This window comes from Plecotus auritus (assembly GCF_963455305.1).
Source record: "Plecotus auritus genome assembly, chromosome: 4".
In the NCBI taxonomy this organism is placed as follows: Eukaryota; Metazoa; Chordata; class Mammalia; order Chiroptera; family Vespertilionidae; genus Plecotus; species Plecotus auritus.
In genome coordinates, this window is record NC_137775.1 from 3,738,921 (window position 1) to 3,757,635 (window position 18,715).

The window sequence follows — 18,715 nt, forward strand, 5'->3', positions numbered from 1 at the left end:
TGGCCCTCCAGGAGCTGGCGCTGCACGGAGGGGAGAGCACACTCCGAAGATGGTTTCAGACACTAACATACCCTTGAGATTCCCGCTGCATCGTGTCTTCTTAGCACTTGAAGTTCACAGTTTTAAGATGCAAATATTTATTAGGTTTTCCATAGGGTGGAGCCCAGGGTTATTCCAAAAGAGCATCATTTGAAATTAAGTGCATTTCTTCCCCTGGCTGGTGTTGCTCAGTGGATAGCGCGTCAGCCTGCGGACTGAAGGGTCCTGGGTTGGATTCCTGTCAAGGGCACAAGCCCAGTTCCAGGCTGGATCCCCAGTGGGGGGCATGCAGGAGGCAGCCCATCAATGATTCTCTCTCATCACTGATGTTTCTATCTCTCTCTCCCTCTCCCTTCCTCTCTGAAGTCAATAAAAATATATTGAAAAAAATAAAATTAAGTGCATTTCTTAATGAGACGAGATAAACCAAAGAACTTATATATTTACTAGAGGCCCAGTGCACATAATTCATGCACGGGGGGGGGGGGGGGGTCCCCTCAGCCCAGCCTGCACCCTCTCCAATCTGGGACCCCTCGAGGGATGTCCGACTGCCCCTTTAGGCCCGATCCCACCGGGACTGCTCACAATCCAGTACTGCTGGCTACCAACTGCTCACCTGCCTGCCTTCCTGATTGCCCCTAACTGCTTCTGCCTGCCACCCTGATCACCTCCTAACCACTCCCCTGCCAGCCTGATTGATGCCTAACTGCTCCCCTGCCAGCCTGTTTTCCCCTAACTGCCCTCCCCTGCAGGCCTGGTCACCCCTAACTGCCCTCCCCTGCAGGCCTGGTCACTCCTAACTGCCCTCCCCTGCAGGCCTGGTCCCCCCCCAACTGCTCTCCCCTGCAGGCCTGGGTCCCCCCCAACTACCCTCCCCTGCAGGCCTGGCCACCCCTACCTAACTGCCCTCCTCTGCAGGCCTGGTCCCCCCAACTGCTCTCCCCTGCAGGCCTGGTTGCCCCCAACTTCCCTCCTCTGCCAGCTTGGTCACCCCTAACTGCCCTCCCCTGCAGGCCCAGTCCTTCCCAACTGTCTTTCCCTGCAGGCCTGGTTGCCCCCAACTTCCCTCTTCTGCCGGCCTGGTCACCCCTAACTGCCCTCCCCTGCAGGCTTGATCGCCCCCAACTGCCCTCCCTTGCAGGCCTGGTCCCTCCCAACTGCCCTCCCCTGCTGGCCATCTTGTGGCAGCCATCTTGTGTCCACATGGGGGCAGGATCTTTGACCACACGGGGGCAGCCATCTTGTGTGTTGGAGTGATGGTCAATCTGCATATTACTCTTTTATCAGATAGGATGTGCATAGCCCATGGACACTGGCAATAGGGTAGTGAAGACCTGGGGGGGGGGGGGTAGGGGCTGAGAGAAGGGGGATAATGGGGGTTGGGGGATGGGAGATACCTGTAATACTATAAACAATAATATAATACGTTTAAAAAGAAAAAATCAAGTGCATTTCTATTCATTCAAATGTGCTGGTTTTACAACCTCATTTGATTAGGCTTGAATATGTAGAATACATATTTTGAACAAATGTTGGTAAGAAAACGGGCCAAGATGGAAAACCTTAAATACGGTTATATTTAAAGGTCAATTGTGAAATTACCTATATTGCACTCTCACGGTACACTATAGAAATTTTTCTGTAGCTTAAGAACCTCTTCAATCTATTTTCTTTGCCACGATAGTCTGTACTCTGTATTATGTATATGGCGTGATAGTGCTGAATTTCAGAATGACTTTCGTTTTACTTATTCAACATTCATTCCACAAATATTTATTAGATCTGTGTGTGTGCCAGGAACGGTAGTAGGTGCTAGTGATACAGTAGTGAGCGAAGCAGACTAAGTCCTTTCCTAGCAGAGCTAACATCCTACTTGAGTAAAAGAGAGAAAACAGGTAAATACACAGCATATCAGACCGGAAAGGAGTTGGAGAGGGAAATGCCACTTTACATAATTGGTCAGAATTAAGTCAAATGATTTGATCATACAAATCATTCAAAAGAAAATACATTAATACGTATTGAATTTCACTCCTGCTTTACAAATAGTTGCATGACCGAATTATTTAATTCTATCCTCACTAACTCATGTTTAAGCATTTTCATATCTTGGATGTCATGGTTCGCAAATAACTCCTGTGGCCACAGTAAGCCTGGGGCCTGTCCCCCGCTCTCCAAGCTTGTATATCTGGGATTCCTGCTATATAGACCAGCATCTGGAAGACAGTGATTTGTTGTTTTAATTTCCATTTGGGGGTACTATTTTGGTAGGAACCAAGCAAATGTATGTTTAACCCGTTACGTAAGGCATCGCACGTAGAAAGCCTGCACGTTCATTCCACTTAAACCCAGGGAGCCTTTTCTTCACGTTAACTCTGTACTGCATCGGCCTTTTTTTGTCCTGTTGTTTGCACTCTCTCCCTGCTCTGTGCCATTTCACTTCAGATTTCAGTATTTCGGATTTCAAGATGTGAACGTGTTCCCTTCTTCCACACACACTAACCCTGCGAGGAGCCCCAGCAGTCCAGGGGGCCCCTCCCCCCACTCTGGGAAGGCCTCTCTGAGCCCCACCACCCGCCTGCCCTAACCCTAACCCAACAAAAGGTGCTCTCCTGAGCCCTGGGCAAACCCTTACTTTAGCGCCACCCGCCAGCCTATCTGCATCCAGGTATTTGGTTGATTACATGTGTATTTCTTGCTCCGTGACCTCTCAAGAGCAGGCAATATTTCTCGCTATCACGCCATCTTCGGCACCGAGAAGAACACCCTGTACGTAGGACATGTTCAGTTACATACCTGTTGGAAAATGAATTGAATGAATATTGGAAAATACAGATGGATGGATAGATATTTAGATGGATGGATCTAAATGGGGAAATAAGTCTAAGATAAAAAAAGAATTACTGAGATATAAGTAGACTAAGAAGCGTGATGAGGTAGATTTTTTTAAAGTTCAATAGGTATTCTAAAGAGTCAGACAACCAAAGTGAACACAAGTAAGAAAGAAAAGCTATACGAAAAGCAGACATTCAGGATGAGGGGGGAAAGCAATGTGAGCCCATGGTATGTGAAGCTTTAAGTCCCCCAACATATCAGGAAGAACAGAATTACCTGGGATCCTTATACTGACAGTCGAGAATCTCGATGACTCTTTGGCACCTACACACCAGCAAATAAAAGGCTCGTGCGTCATTCAGGCTGAAGTAAGAGAATAGTAGTGGATGACTATTGAAATGGAGGTGAAAACACTGATTTTTACTGAGCTATGGCTCTGATGGACATCAGAAATATTTTGAGCCAAAGGATTCATAACCAAAGGCCAGAAATAAGTTCTCCAGGTTGCAAGGCCAGCCTGCTGAGGTTTGCATTTCCAGAGTTTTCACCAGGGCCTCCTTGAGTTAGAAGCACCCTGTGAAGCTTCCTAAGCTACCATGTTCTCAAAGCTCATTTTTAATCTGCGCCCGTCACCAAAGTGCCCGCGGCTTGAATGTCTCAGTCTCATAAAGCACTATTCCAGGGGTGGGCAAACTTTTTGACTCGAGGGCCACAGTGGGTTCTTAAACTGGACCAGAGGGCCGGAACAAAAGCATGGATGGAGTGTTTGTGTGAACTAATATACATTCAAAGTAAAGAAGCGGAGGGGAGAGCAAGAGAACCAGATAGAACAGCCGGATCCGGCCCGCGGGCCGTAGTTTGCCCACGGCTGCACTATTCTATGTTTTGACAACACTTATTCTTAGGAAGTTAATATTTGTCATTCCAAACCCACTTCCCTAATACATCTACCCAATGTTCTATCTAGGACTACATAGGATCATTCTACTTGTCATTTGAAAACAACTATTTTGTGGTTCTCCCCCAAAATGGCAACAGAAAATCTTTGAAAATTCTTTCCAGATTAGTCATCCCCTTCCCCCACTTCCTCCAGACGTGAGTAGGATAGGCTGGAGAGAATTCCAATGAAGATATTTCTTACAAGGGCTTACTTGGTCATTCCAATTTGATCAGATTTGGTTAAACAGATGATTTGAAATCGTAACTTCAGAACATTTTTAGTTCAAATACATTTCAAAATACAATTAGAGGATATTTAAGGAAGAATGTGAATGGTGCCCTAGCTGGTTTGGCTCAGTGGGTAGAGCACTGGCCTGGGGACTGAAGGGTCCCGGGTCCAATTCTGGTCAAGGGCACATACCTCGATTACAGGCTCCTCCCCCACTCCGGCCCTGGTCAGACTCATGCAGGAGGCAACCAATCAATGTGTTTCTCTCACATCGATATTTCTCTCTGTGTTTCCCTCTCTCTTCCACTCTCTCTAAAAATCAATGGAAAAAAACCTCAGGTGAGGATTACAAAAAAAAAATAATGTTGAAAGTGGAATTTTTCTATTTAAACAAAGGACATTACATGTACACAGCAACCGGGATCATTCACCAGTATCAAAGGTAAAGCTTTGCTATTGAAACCATTGCTTTTCAAAATCTGAAGTGTAGATCCATTCCCTGGAGACCTTGTCACACTGCACACAGCCCAGTCAGCAGGGTGAGGGTGAAACCGGAGAGTCTGCATAGCTGACCAGCTCCCAAGGACTGCAGATGCTGCCTGAGGGCGGACCACACCGACCAGAGAGGGCGTCCTAGGTCCATGGTCGGCAAACTGCGGCTCGCGAGCCACATGCGGCTCTTTGGCCCCTTGAGTGCGGCTCTTCCACAAAATACCACGGCCTGGGCGCGTCTATTTGGAAGAAGTGGCGTTAGAAGAAGTTTAAGTTTAAAAAATGTGGCTCTCCAAAGAAATGTCAATCGTTGTCCTGTTGATATTTGGTTCTGTTGACGAATGAGTGTGCCGACCACTGTCCTAGGTCTACAGCCTGCATCTCTGCTTGGATAGATAACAGACCTCTGCTACAGAAAATGATCGAGAGAAAAGGTGAGCTGTTCAGTTCAAGCAAAGAGAACGGAGCCCCCGCCCCCTCCCCCCCCGCCCCCCCGGCCAAGTGCACTCAGCATGCATGTGGTGACCCTGGTGTTGTGTCCCTCAAAAAGATACATGGAAGTCTTTCCCCAGGTGCCCGGGAATGTGGCCTTATTTGGAAAGGGGATCTTCAAGATGTAGTTAAGATATAAATTAAGATGAGGTCATACCAGATAAGGTTGACCCTTCTTCATCCGATGCAGGCGACATCCTCCTGAGAAGAGTAGAAAAGACACAAAGACAGACATGCACGGGGCGGAGGGGAGGGGCGCGATGTGAAGAGACACAGGGAGAAGGCCGTGTGACAGCGGAGGCAGAGGTGGGTGATCCATCCACAAGCCAAGGACGCCGGCCACCAGCAGAAGCTGCCAAGAGGCTGGGAGGGTCCTCCCCAGAGCCTTCAGAGGGAGCACGGCCCTGCCAACAGCTGGATTCGGGACTGCTGGCCTCCAGCACTGTGAGAGCATGAAAGTGTATTGTTTGAAGCCACTTGGTTAGTGGGACTTGGTTATGCAGCCCCGGGAAACGAATACACCTGGTGGTGGCTGGCAGGACCCACAGCCACTCCAGGAAAGCACCCGGGGAGCAGCAGGCGGTGGTGGTGGCTGTGTTGGGAGATGTGCCCGGCGGGGGGTGGGGGACACCAGCGTGGCCGTAGCCGTGAAACAAAACGCCCCGGCTCGGCAGATTCATGGAAGAGTCCCACTATCGGCGAGGAGTGCTTGTGAGATGCCTGTTGAGGCAAAAAAATCTGTTCCCGAGGTTTCAGCAGGGTGGCTAACACAGGCTTGGAAGCTGATTTGCAAAGATAGAGATCAAAGTCCCCCCTCCCCCCGCCTTTGGGTGCAGGACAGAATCAACCCTGGGAGGTTTTAAGAATCATCGGTGCTTGGGTCTTGCCTCTCCCCTACATCTGACTGATGGGTCTGGGATAACAGACCCACAGACTGAGGAAGTCCCTCGGGCAACCCCAGTGACCGGTTACAGACCCAGCCGTCACCTGCAGGTGGGCCCAGGAAACATGGCCCAAGCCAGGGGTGGGCAAACTTTTTGACTCGAGGGCCACCATGGGTTCTTACACTGGACCGGAGGGCCGGAACAAAAGCATGGATGGAGTGTTTGTGTGAACTAATATAAATTCAAAGTAAAGGAGCGGAGGGGAGAGCAAGAGAACCGGATAGAACAGCCAGATCCGGCCCGCGGGCCGTAGTTTGCCCAAGGCTGGCCCAAGCGCACACCTCAATGCCTTACCTTACTTAGGGCCTCGCCTGAACAGCACTGGGGAGGCCAGACTGGAGAGGCAGGGCCTGAGCTGACCAGCCACATGGAAAGGCAGGGGCTGAGCTGACCAGCCTCGGGCCCTCACGGAGAGCGGCGTCCAGGGAGCCAGACACTGCACAGGGCACTTCCCAGCTCAGCCTTGGCTTCGCTGCTACCTGTTTGCTTGTCTGCTCCCCCACCCCCGCCCCCAATCCTATCCTGCACTACCACTTGCCCACCATCTGCAGGCAGTGGTCTGATGTATCTTGTCCGGTTTCCTAGCTGTTTGTCATGAGCAGGAGCACCAGCACCCCGGGGCCACCATAGCAAACTGCCACTAACTGGGCGGCTTGCTGCAGCTGCAGTGGGGGGTCCATTCTCTCCGGGTTCTGGGTTCTGAAGTCCAGGGGGACGGCGCCAGGTTCCCGACAGGCTGGCCCCTTCCCCTCCCTCCCAGGCTCCCGTGTGGCCAGCACGCCTCGTGCTCCTTGGCCTGCGGCAGCAGAACTCCAGTCTCTGCGTCTGTGGTCATGAGGTCCTCTTCTCTCTGACGGTGCACTTTTCTTTTCTTTTCTTTTCTTTTTTTAAATATATTTTATTGATTTTTTACAGAGAGGAAGGGAGAGGGATAGAGAGTTAGAAACATCGATGAGAGAGAAACATCGATCAGCTGCCTCCTGCACACCTCCCACTGGGGATGTGCCCGCAATCAAGGTACATGCCCTTGACCGGAATCAAACCTGGGACCTTTCAGTCCGCAGGCCGACGCTCTATCCACTGAGCCAAACCGGTTTCGGCTGTGCACTTTTCTTATAGATGCCAGTTTCATATGCGAGGACACCAGGAGTAAGAGCCCAGTGTCCTCCTGCAGGACCTCATCGTAAGTAATTACATCTGCAATAGCCCCATGTCCCACCCTGAGCGCCAGGAAGGCCATGCATTGTAGGGTGACACTGTTCAACCCAGTGCAGTGATGGCTCAGTGTGCTCCCAGTTATTCCAGAATACCCCCAAATGGCAGTTCTCACTCCAACAACAAACTCCCTGCCAGAGGCTTGGTTCTCAGGTACGTCTGTGCCTTTCGCCATGCTCTACGCTAGGGAAGCTCGCCTTCTGGAATGAACGACAGTCGCAGACCAAAAAAATAGCCAAGGGTTCCGGCAGTGCAGCTTCCAGGGCCCACCCAGGCCCTGCTGGGTCGGAGTCTCTGGGCATGCAGACTGGGAGCCTGCAATTCCAAGGGCCCCTGGGTTTTTCCCATGGTGCTGGGTCCCATCTCATTCTGCATGCTGGAAGACACCGCCTTGGGGGCTGGCTGCACATGCTTTGCAGTGAGGAGCTGAGTGCAGATTCTCATGGGGTGTATGAATCAGGGTTCTCCAGGGAAACAGAGCCCATGTGTGATCTCCTCAATAGGAGACAGAGAGGTAGGTAGATAGATGATAGGTAGATGATAGGTAGATAAATGACAGATAGATGATAGGTAGGTAGGTAGGTAGGTAGGTAGATAGATGATAGGTGATAGATGTATAGATGATAGGTAGATGAGAGATGGATAGCTGGTAGATAGATAGATAGATGATAGGTGATAGATGTGTAGATTATAGGTAGATGATAGATGGATAGCTGGTAGATAGATAGATAGATAGATAGGTGAAAGATGTATAGATGATAGGTAGATGATAGATGATAGATAGATAGATGATAGGTGATAGATGTATAGATGATAGGTAAATGATAGATAGCTGGTAGATAGATAGATGATAGGTGATAGATGTATAGATGATAGATAGATGATAGGTAGATGATAGATGATAGGCAGATGATAGATAGATAGATAGATAGATAGATAGATAGACAGATAGATGATAGATAGATAGATAGATAGATAGATAGATAGATTTTATAAGATAGATTTTTAAAAGAATTGGCTCATAAGATTACGTAGGCTGAGAAGTCCAAAGTCTACAAAGCGGGCTGGCAGGCTGGAGACCCAGGAGAGAGCCAGTGCTGTAGATGAAGCCCCAAGGCTGTCTGCCAGCAGAATTCTCTCTTGCTCAGGGGAGGCCAGGCTTTCCTTCTATGCAGGCCTTCAACTGATTGGACTAGGCTCACCCACATTATGGAGGGCAATCTGCTTTAACTCAAGTTTAATGTTAATCTCAGCACAAAATGCCCTCACAGAAACAGCCAGAATAATGTTTGACTACGTATGTGGGCACCATGGCCCAGCCAAGTTGACACATGAAATTAACCATCACACAGGGATCTCCTTGAGTGCAGCTGAGAGGGGAAAGAGAGGAGGGGAGGGAGGGCTGGGGAGCAAGCTGGCCATCCTAGGTTTGTGCTTCTCCAAGCAGGAGCCTCACAGCACCAGCATCGGGGGTCTAAATGGAAATGCAAACCACCAAGTCCCAGCCAGGACTCAGTGAATCAGAAGCCCTGGGGCAGGACCCAGGCACCTGTATTTTAAACGAGTCCCCAGATGATGTTTGTAAGTAATATTATCAACATTACTAGAGGCCCATTGCACGATATTCGTGCAAGAACAGGCCTTCCTTTCCTTGGCTTCACTCCCAGCCATCCCTGCTCCCCGGCGCCCGGAGCCAGCAAGTCCTCGCTTCTGTCCAGAACACCACTCCTCTAGCTCCCTCCGCCGCCTCCCTTCCCCTCATAGCAGGCTTCACACCACTCCGCGTGTGCCTGCATATGCAAATTAACCTCCATCTTTGTAGGATTAATTTGCATACTCACTCTGATTGGCTGTGGGCGTAGCGGAGTGATGGTTAATTTGCATGTTTCTCTTTTATTAGGTAAGATATAAAATATACTGAATATAAGATGTCCCAACAAATGTGTACACACTTTAACAGCTGATAACTCACTTAATTTTGAAAATGAAATGTATTTTAAATAAACACTGACTTTATAATCATTCAAAGTGTGTCTACATTTTGGGGGGACACCCTGTACCTATTATATATATATATAGACTATATCTCTATTATAAAATTAATACCCACATCCTAATATATAAAAACCCAAGGTCCGTAACGACCGAAGGCTCGACCGAACACTGGAAGTCAGTCCTGCAGTCAGTGCTGGGTTTTCATGGTGACCCAGCACGGACTGCCGAGGGAGCTGTGGATCAGGCCCAGAGAGAGGCCTGGACAGGCAGGGTCTGATCCACAGCCTCAGTGGCAGCTGATGATCAGCCCTGCCTCTCTGATCAGGCCTGGAGATAGGCCCGGAGATGCTGACTGGCATAGAAACCGACCAATCAGAGCCAAATCTGGGTGAACTGCGAAGGCAGAACCTAAGGTGGGGGCTGAGGAGGGGTTTTAAAAGCAACAGCTGTTTGGTGTAAGGTGTAAGAAAGCGGTTCAATTTTTTAAGGACCAGTTTGGCACTATAGTGCATATGGCTGGCTATCAGTCCAGATATAGGGATTATGTATTTTTGTCTGCCAAGAGCATCTCCTCCTGCTGAAAAAGGCTTTTTCCCCACATTTAAGCAATCCTATCTTATATAATCTATACTAATAAAAGGGTAATATGCTAATTAGACCGGGTTGACTGGCTATCTTCTGGACGTCTGACTTCCTTCTGGACAAAGCCATGGTGGTGGGGGCCGAGGAAGAGGCAGTTAGGGATGATCAGGCTAACAGGGGAGGACCGTTGGGGGTGATCAGGCAGGCAGAGACAGTTAGGGGTGATCAGGCCGGCAGGGGAGGGCAGCTGGGGGTGAGATCAGGCTAGCAGGGGAGGGCAGTTAGGGGCAATCAGGCAGGCAAGCAAGCAGAGGCAGTTAGGGGCGATCAGGCAGGCAGGCAGGCAGGCAGAGAGGTTAGGGGCAATCAGACAGGCAGACAGAGGCAGTTAAAGGCAATCAGGCAGGCAGGCAGGCAGGGGAGCGGTTAGGAGCCAGTGGTCCCAGATTGTGAGAGGGATGTCCAACTGCCAATTTAGGCCTGATCTCACAGGGATCAGGCCTAAACTGGCAGTCAGACATCCTCCAAGGGGTCCCCAATTGGAGAGGGTGCAGGCTGGGCTGAGGGACCCTCCCCCCGCCCCATGCACAAATTTCATGCACCAGGCACTAGTATAAATATATGAGCCTACTGTATAAATATCATGTACTAACATATCTATAGTAGAAATCCTATAAATCAGCGTGGAACCAGAGACAGTTGTCATGTTAGGTCTTTGGGTTTTTCATCTTTGTTCTGACTGGGCACCTGGTGCAGCCAAGCGGGTTAGAGACACCGTATGGGCCCCGGACTGCCGAGCTGGAGTTGTCAGTGTCCTTTCCCACACGCAGCATACAGCACACGCGTGGGCCTCTCTGGAGGGAGGCAGAAGGCAGCACTGGATGGGGCCTGAGAGACCCACGGCTGTCCCAAGGAGGCGGAGGGAGGGCACCCGAGGGAGGGAGGGAAGGACAGAGAGCAACGGTGCCTGCGGGGCTTGGGGACAGACAGTGCAGATGCCAGAGGTCAGGGTGGGGCCATGGGTGGGGGTGGAAAGGGAAGCGTTTCAAATGTCAGTCAGCTCTTTGTGTGCTGATCGCGGCCAAGCCTGATGGCCCCAACGCCGAGCCTGTTGGCCCCAACGCCGAGCCTGTTGGCCCCAACGTCCTGCTTCTCAGTGTGGAACCTTCATTTCAGATCTTAGCCCAGCCTTGGGCAAACTACAGCCCGCGGGCCGGACCCGGCTGTTCTATCCGGTTCTCTTGCTCTCCCCTCCACTCCTTTACTTTGAATTTATATTAGTTCACACAAACACTCCATCCATGCTTTTGTTCCGGCCCTCCGGTCCAGTTTAAGAAAAAGTTTGCCCACCCCTGGCTTAGCCCCAAGCAGTCAGGTCGGGGGGCAGATTGAGATGCACAGGCAGCGCTGGGGGTTCCCTAGCAGCGCACAGAGTGGCCGGCTGCCTGCGCCCCATGCCCACGCGCAGGGCAGGGCCTTCCCCTCCCCTCTGTCCACATCGCGGAGCCGGGAATGGCCGGCTGAGGCAGACTCTCTCTCTCTCTCTCTCTCTCTCTCTCTCTCTCTCTCTCTCTCTCTCTCTCTCGGCCGGCTTTGGGGTGATTCATTCCCATCAGGGCCCGGGTGATCGGGGGACAGTGTGTCTCAGGCCACACGTGTCATGTCCCTCTGCCTGCCAGGTGCTGCTGTCATCGCTAGGTCACCGCCCCCGCACCTCGGCCACACGAGACGGCTGTTTTGAGCGCGTTCTGGTGACTTTATCTGGGTTCTGGGCTCCTCTTCCACTTTGGAAATCACTACCATGAAGGAGCTGACCATTACGGAATCAGAGCAACTGGTTAAGATGAAAACGTAGGGGTAACACGAGGGTGAAGCTAGCCCTTGCCCCCCAGGCAGAGGCGCCCAGGCAGCCTGTCCCTTCGGCACCTCTCCTCCACTCCCCGGGCCATCACTCCCCGGGCCATCACTCCCCGGGCCATCACTCCCCGGGCTCGGAGTAGGGAGCACGGGGAGTCCCGTCCCCCGCCCCACGCGCCGCTCCAATTAACACACGCAACTCAGGCAGCTCCGGGCGCGCCTGACAGCTGCGGTCCCAGCCCACTGCCCACAGCCAGCGGCTTCCAATCACTGACCTCATCTCCTCATCATTAAAAAAACAAAAAACAAACAAAAAAAACACCGAGACCTCCCCAACCAGTTCCCCCAGGCAATCTTGCAAACCATCTCCCCCGGCAGAGTGGCCGTGGGCACTTAGATTGGGTCCGTGCTTAAGAAAAACACTCCTAAGGAAGAACAGTCAACATCGGAGCATAAAGCAAACAGCAGTTTAAGAAGCAGGAGGAATCTCTGGTGTTAGGGTGACTCTATTGGTTCAAACGTTTGGAGGAAAATAACAGAGATCTCAAAAAGATTTTCTAAAAGCTGTCTCATTACCAACTTCAACCATTCCAATACCTGCCGATGACCCTCCGCCTTTATTTTCCAGCGCCTGCACGACCACCTCATTCCCGGGGAGCTCCCCTGCCTGCTGGGCGTGGGGACACCGGCCCTGTCCCGGAGTGTGCATCTGGCCGTGCGACATGTTTAGGTAACAACATCTGCCAGGGAGTGTCTGCTGTGCGCTCCCCCATCCTCCTGGGTCCAGCCCAAGCCCCACCTCCTCCAGGGCAAGCCCTCAGCGTCCAGGTGGCCCAGCGTCCAGGTGGCCCAGCGTCCAGGTGGCCCAGCGCTCCCTGCCCCGGCTCTCCCTGCCACGGCTCCAGTATCCACCGCCCACTCAGCCACTGCCTGGAGCAAACAGAGCCCTCCCTTTGGACTTGATTATCTCGTGTGTGTGTGTGTGTGTGTGTGTGTGTGTGTGTGTGTGTGTCACGCGCTGCCTTTGTCCGGAGCTGGATGGAGTGTTTGGGGGAGGGGGTGCAAAGTTTCACATTTTTTGCCTCCTCCTCCGCAATGAACACAAGGAAAGGACTCAATAACCAGCCCAGGGGTAAAGCCCAGGGCTCGGGTTTCAGGAGGCACCAGGCCCGGAACGGCCAGCTCGCTGGCGTCTCAAGGGGAGGATGAGCCAGAAGCGATCGCCACCCACAGCTGGGGTCCCTTCAGGGCAGAGGTTATCCGTTTTCACATGGAGACCGACCATCGCCTGTGCTCTGAGCCCGTCCCTGTCAAGCGATCGAGGCACCTGGGTCCCGGCAGGCTCTGAGTCCTGCAAACGCAGGTTCCACGTCTGCAGGCTCCTCGGTCAGGAGAAAATGACAATAACTGTTTTTATTTAGTTCAAATAAGCAAAGTAGCATGACTTCAACATGTAATCGACAGGCAGTAGACGCAGGGGTCCTCAAGCTTTTTAAACAGGGGCCCGTTCCCTGTCCCTCAGACCGTGGGAGGGCCGGACTATAGTTTTAAAAAAACTATGAACAAATTCCTATGCGCCCTGCGGGCCCGGGATGCGTCGGCTGCTAAGCAGGACAGGCGGCGGCCCCCGGCGGGCCGGATACGTGTCCTCGGCGGGCCGCATGGGGCCCGCGGGCCGTAGTCTGAGGACGCCTGCAGGAGAGGTTAATGAGATATTTTCCTCTTTCCTAAAGAGCCTTCACATGCAGCGGTCCCGCCCTCCAGCACACCTCCCGCCACACGAGCCACCGCAGACGCGGCCAGGCCACGCGTGACTCCCGTGACCACACCGGGCAGCACGGCTCTCGCCGGCTAATTAGCACTGGCAGCAACAATGACGTAAACGGCTGTGTTTCTTTTTATTGCCCCCGTTGCCAGGAAACCCAAAACTAAATTTGGTGCGCCGTAACCGAAATGGTCTCACCTCGACAACTCCTGCGTGCCTCTAAAATGTATCTCTCTTCCTCCGCAACGGATTCGAATACCTTTGTTTTGTATGTCTTTCTGGAGAAGTAAGTTAATATTAACAACACCCATAACGGAGCCTGCCTGTGGTTGTTAAGAATAGTAATGACAGTAATAATGGTGATCAGGCAGCCGTTACTCACGGAGCGCCGGGCCGAGTGCCACACGATTCACGAGCATCACACTGCAAGGCGACGGCAGGACTGAGGCCAGAGCCCCGGTCTGATTCTACAGCTCCGCTCCCAGCCCTTCAGCTCCTAGAGTGCCAGCAATGAGGACTTGGGGCCACTGCGCCGGACGCACACACACGCCCCCTGGGACCCTCCCAAGAGGCTTGCGGGCAGTGTCCTTGCTCCCACCGCACAGGCTGGGACTGGGGCGGAGGCCAGGCCCCTAGGGGAGGGGCCCCTAATAAGCACCGGGTCCAGCAGGTGAGCTCGGTGTGAGTCCCTTCACCTCCTCAACGTTCCCTGCGTCAGGTGTGTAGAGCCAGAGCACACATCAGAAAGTCATCAAGTCGTAGCAGCTATACCTCCGGCTCCCTTTATGAGCCAGTGACAGTCCCGTCCCTCCCCGCCCCCCTATGTGGGGGATTCACAAACGGAAAAGACAAAAAATCTCCGTCCTTCGCGACGGAAGAAACGCCAACGTCAAGAAAAGTATCACAAATAGTCACTGAACATTCTCCCCTGGGCCTTGGGCCTTGTATAGCAGGCGCCCAAGAAAGACATCCCGCAAAGACGAATTGGCTCTAACAGTTAGGAAAATAGGCCGGAGCGCTTAGAACTCCGCGTGGGCCCAAGAATACGTCCACGCCGACTGCCCCCTCCCCCCCCGCCCACGTGCCTTTTGCAGGCGTGCCTTTTGCGGGCCCCTGTGAGCTGTGCAGAAGGCACTGTGCCCACGAGAGGCCCCGGGCCGGTCTCTCTGGCTCAGCATAAACCGACCCTCACGCCATCCGCTGAGCTGCGCCGGCGGCTTCTGGAGTCGCAGGATGCGAAGGTGCAGAGGCTGTTCACTGCTTGGCAGGGGTTGTCACTGCGCCTCATCGGGGATGGGCACACGGGGGTTGTCACTGCGCCTCATCGGGGTGGGCACACGGGGGCTGTCACTGCGCCTCATCGGGGTGGGCACACGGGGGCTGTCAGCCAGCGCCTCATCGGGCTGGGCACACGGGGGCGGTCACTGCGCCTCATCGGGGTGGGCACACGGGGGCTGTCACTGCGCCTCATCGGGCTGGGCACACGGGGGCTGTCACTGCGCCTCATCGGGCTGGGCACACGGGGGCTGTCACTGCGCCTCATTGGGGTGGGCACATGGGGGCTGTCACTGCGCCTCATTGGGCTGGGCACACGGGGGCTGTCAGCCAGCGCCTCATCGGGGTGGGCACACGGGGGCTGTCACTGCGCCTCATCGGGCTGGGCACACGGGGGCTGTCACTGCGCCTCATCGGGGATGGGCACACGGGGGCTGTCACTGCGCCTCATCGGGGTGGGCACACGGGGGCTGTCACTGCGCCTCATCGGGCTGGGCACACGGGGGCTGTCACTGCGCCTCATCGGGGTGGGCACACGGGGGCTGTCACTGCGCCTCATCGGGGTGGGCACACGGGGGCTGTCAGCCAGCGCCTCATCGGGGTGGGCACACGGGGGCTGTCACTGCACCTCATCGGGGTGGGCACACGGGGGCTGTCACTGCACCTCATCGGGGTGGGCACACGGGGGTTGTCACTGCGCCTCATCGGGCTGGGCACACGGGGGCTGTCAGCCAGCGCCTCATCGGGGTGGGCACACGGGGGCTGTCAGCCAGCGCCTCATCGGGCTGGGCACACGGGGGCTGTCACTGCGCCTCATCGGGCTGGGCACACGGGGGCTGTCACTGCGCCTCATCGGGCTGGGCACACGGGGGCTGTCACTGCGCCTCATCGGGGTGGGCACACGGGGGCTGTCAGCCAGCGCCTCATCGGGGTGGGCACACGGGGGCTGTCAGCCGGCACACGGGTAAAGGGCCCTGTTGTGTAGGTGCTGTTACTTCCCTCCCCGCCCCCCCCCACGCCTGGGCTTGACACAGACGTTGGTAGCGAAGTAGTTAATGAGGCTCGTGCCTCACTCAGGCAGCATCTCCAGCCCACCCAGGTTTTCCGTTGTTTTTTCACAGCAGCCACCTTTATCATTTGTTCCTTAGTTTGTTTGTTTGTGAATCCTCACCAGAGGATATTTTTTTTCCCATTGATTTTTAGCATGAATGGAAGGGACGGGGAGAGACAGAGAGAGAGAAACATTGCTGTGAGAGAAACACACCGACTGGTGGTGCCCTGACCTGGGGCTGGGGATCGAGGCTGCAACTGAGGTATGTGCCCTTGACTGGAATCGAACCCACGACCCTTCAGTCCAGGGGCCGGCGCGCTAACCGCTGAACAACCCGGCTAGGGCTCGCCCAGGTTCTGGATGCCCCCCCTGTGACCACAGGCAGGCAAGTGGAGACATGACTGGAGGTCACTGATCAGGAGCCAGTGTGGGAGGAGGCTTGGCACTCTAACGCCCTCGTCATTATTCGAGATTATATCTAATTCTATAAATATCCCAGCTTGAAGCCTAACCTTTAAATGACACCTCACTTTCCATGCTACCGCGTCCTTCATGATCCCCCCCAAAGCCAGTGATTTGAAGGGGCTCCTTCCCAGGAGACGGGCACGAGCCGGCCACAGCTTGCACCGGGGGATTCCAGGGCTCTGTAAGCCGGGCACAGACCGTTTTCTGCTCAGCTCTTCGGCTGCGCAGACAGGAGCACGCTCTCTCTCATCAGCTCGGGGGGGGACTTTGGGGGGCTTTGCACAGGTCAGAGGGAAAGGACGGGACCTGACGTAAAGGAGGCGCAGGGACTGATGCTCGGCTCTCGCAGGCTGCGCCTCTCCTTGCTCCCCCCGCACTGTCCCTCCCGGCCGGCTCCCTCTAGGAACCATCCCCTGGTCTCTCGATGGCCTCCGGTTTCTCAGCCCTGACTCCCATTCAGGGCATCCTCAGGGCTGCTGCCCAGCGCCCCCCAATTCCCACTGTTCTGGTCCAGTGTTTACCAGGCTATGCCCCTGGCCACCTATGGGTTTGCTTTTTTGGGTCACACGCCCAGCCCTGGTGCCATCGGTTCTTGCTTTGGAAGGTGGGGTGGGATGAGGTGGCACCAAACTTGTCTGGCAGGTCGGCGGGGACCAGGAGTGGGCAGTTTCCCCGAGAGGCGCCGGGATGACACACAGGTTCGCCCTGCCCGGCGGAGTCAAGTCACATTACATAACCTGCCAATCACCTGAGAAACATCTAGGAATCATGTCTGACGTGGAGAAAGAAGGCGAATAAAGAAAACAAATAAACCCAGCCGGATTAAGAGCTGAGAGTCACATTTATTAGACACTTTCTGCGACGCACTGTACAGGGTGGGGCAAAAGTAGGCTTACAGTGGTTCTTATAGACAACAAGGCGGTAATTAATAAATAATAAGAATAAACTCTGTTTCGTGGACTCATCACGGCAAACCTACGTTTGCCCCGCTCTGTGTAGGCATTTTACGTGCATTACCTCATCCAGGCCTTCCAAATACCCTCAACATAAGTGTCACCAACCCATTTCCATTTGTAGGAACTGAGACGTGGGGACATTACCTATGCCTCTATATGACTCAAGGTCACCAAGCCAGTAAGAGGTGGAGCCAGAGTTTGAACCCATGTACACACTGCACTCCAAAATTCTTTCCCCTATGAAACATACAGACAAAGAGGTAAGTGTGACCATCATTCCCATCTACCTGCTGAAAAACGACCACGTCCAGCTGTCCCTGCAGACCCCTCCTGTGGCTGGACCTTACCCACATCCACATGGGGGAGCAGAGCTCAGACGTGACGGGGCAGCATGAGAGAATCATTAAAATAGGTTGCGGGGATTATAACAGTGTGAACACGTACTGCTCGGAAAAGGACCAACCCTGAACATAATTTGTCTTCGTATACCATTTAAATGACTCCTGCCAACGCCAGGAACACTCAGCCTGGTCACTGGCCAAGCCAGACGGCGACCGGAATTCCTCTTCGGATTGTCTGACAAGCTGAGTTCAAGGAAACGGAAGTATGGGCCCAACTGCGCCTTGTTCCAAAGTGTTCTCACAAGCTATGTCTTCATTTCCTTACTAGAGGCCTAGGGCATGAAATTCGTGCACTCGGTGGGGGGGGGGGGGGTGGTCCCTCAGCCCGGCCTGCACCCTCTCACAGTCCAGGAGCCCTTGGGGGATGTCCAGCTGATGGCTTAGACCCACTCCCTACGGGTAGCGGGTCTGAGCCGTCAGTCGGACATCCTTAGCACTGCCATGGAGGCGGGAGAGGCTCCTGCACCGCTGCTGCGCTCACCAGCCGTGAGCCCGGTTTCTGGCTGAGCGGCACTCCCCCTGTGGGAACGCTCTGACCACCAGGGGGCAGCTCCTGCATTGAGTGTCTGCCGCCTGGTGGTCAGTGCACGTCATAGCGAGCAGTCATTCCACTGTTTGGTCAATTTGCATATTAGCCTTTTATTATATAGGACTAGAGACCTGGTGCACAAAAATTCATGCACTTGGGGCGGGGGGGGTCTGTCAGCCCAGCCTGCACCCTCTTGCAGGCCGGGATCCCTTGAGGGATGTCCACCTGCCGGCTTAGGCCCACTCCCCCGTGGATTGGGCCTAAGCTGACAGTCAGACATCCCTCTGGCAGCCCGGAAGCCTGGGGGATGTCCAACTGATGGCTTAGGCCTGCTCCCCGCGGAGAGGGGGCCTAAGCTGCAGTCGGACATCCTTAGCGTTGCCATGGAGGTGGGAGAGGCTCCCGCCAGCGCCACTGTGCTCGCAGCCATCAATCCAGCTTGTGGCTGAGCAGAGCTCCCCCTGTGGGAGTGCACTGACCACCAGGGGGCAGCTCCTGTGTTGAGCGTCTGCCCTCTCGTGGTCAGTGTGTGTCATAGCGACCGATCGTTCCACCGTTAGGGTCAATTTGCATATTAGCCTTTTATTATATAGGATGATGCATATATCAGTTTAAATAATCATGTCATTAAGACACTTTCTTAAGCTCTGAAAG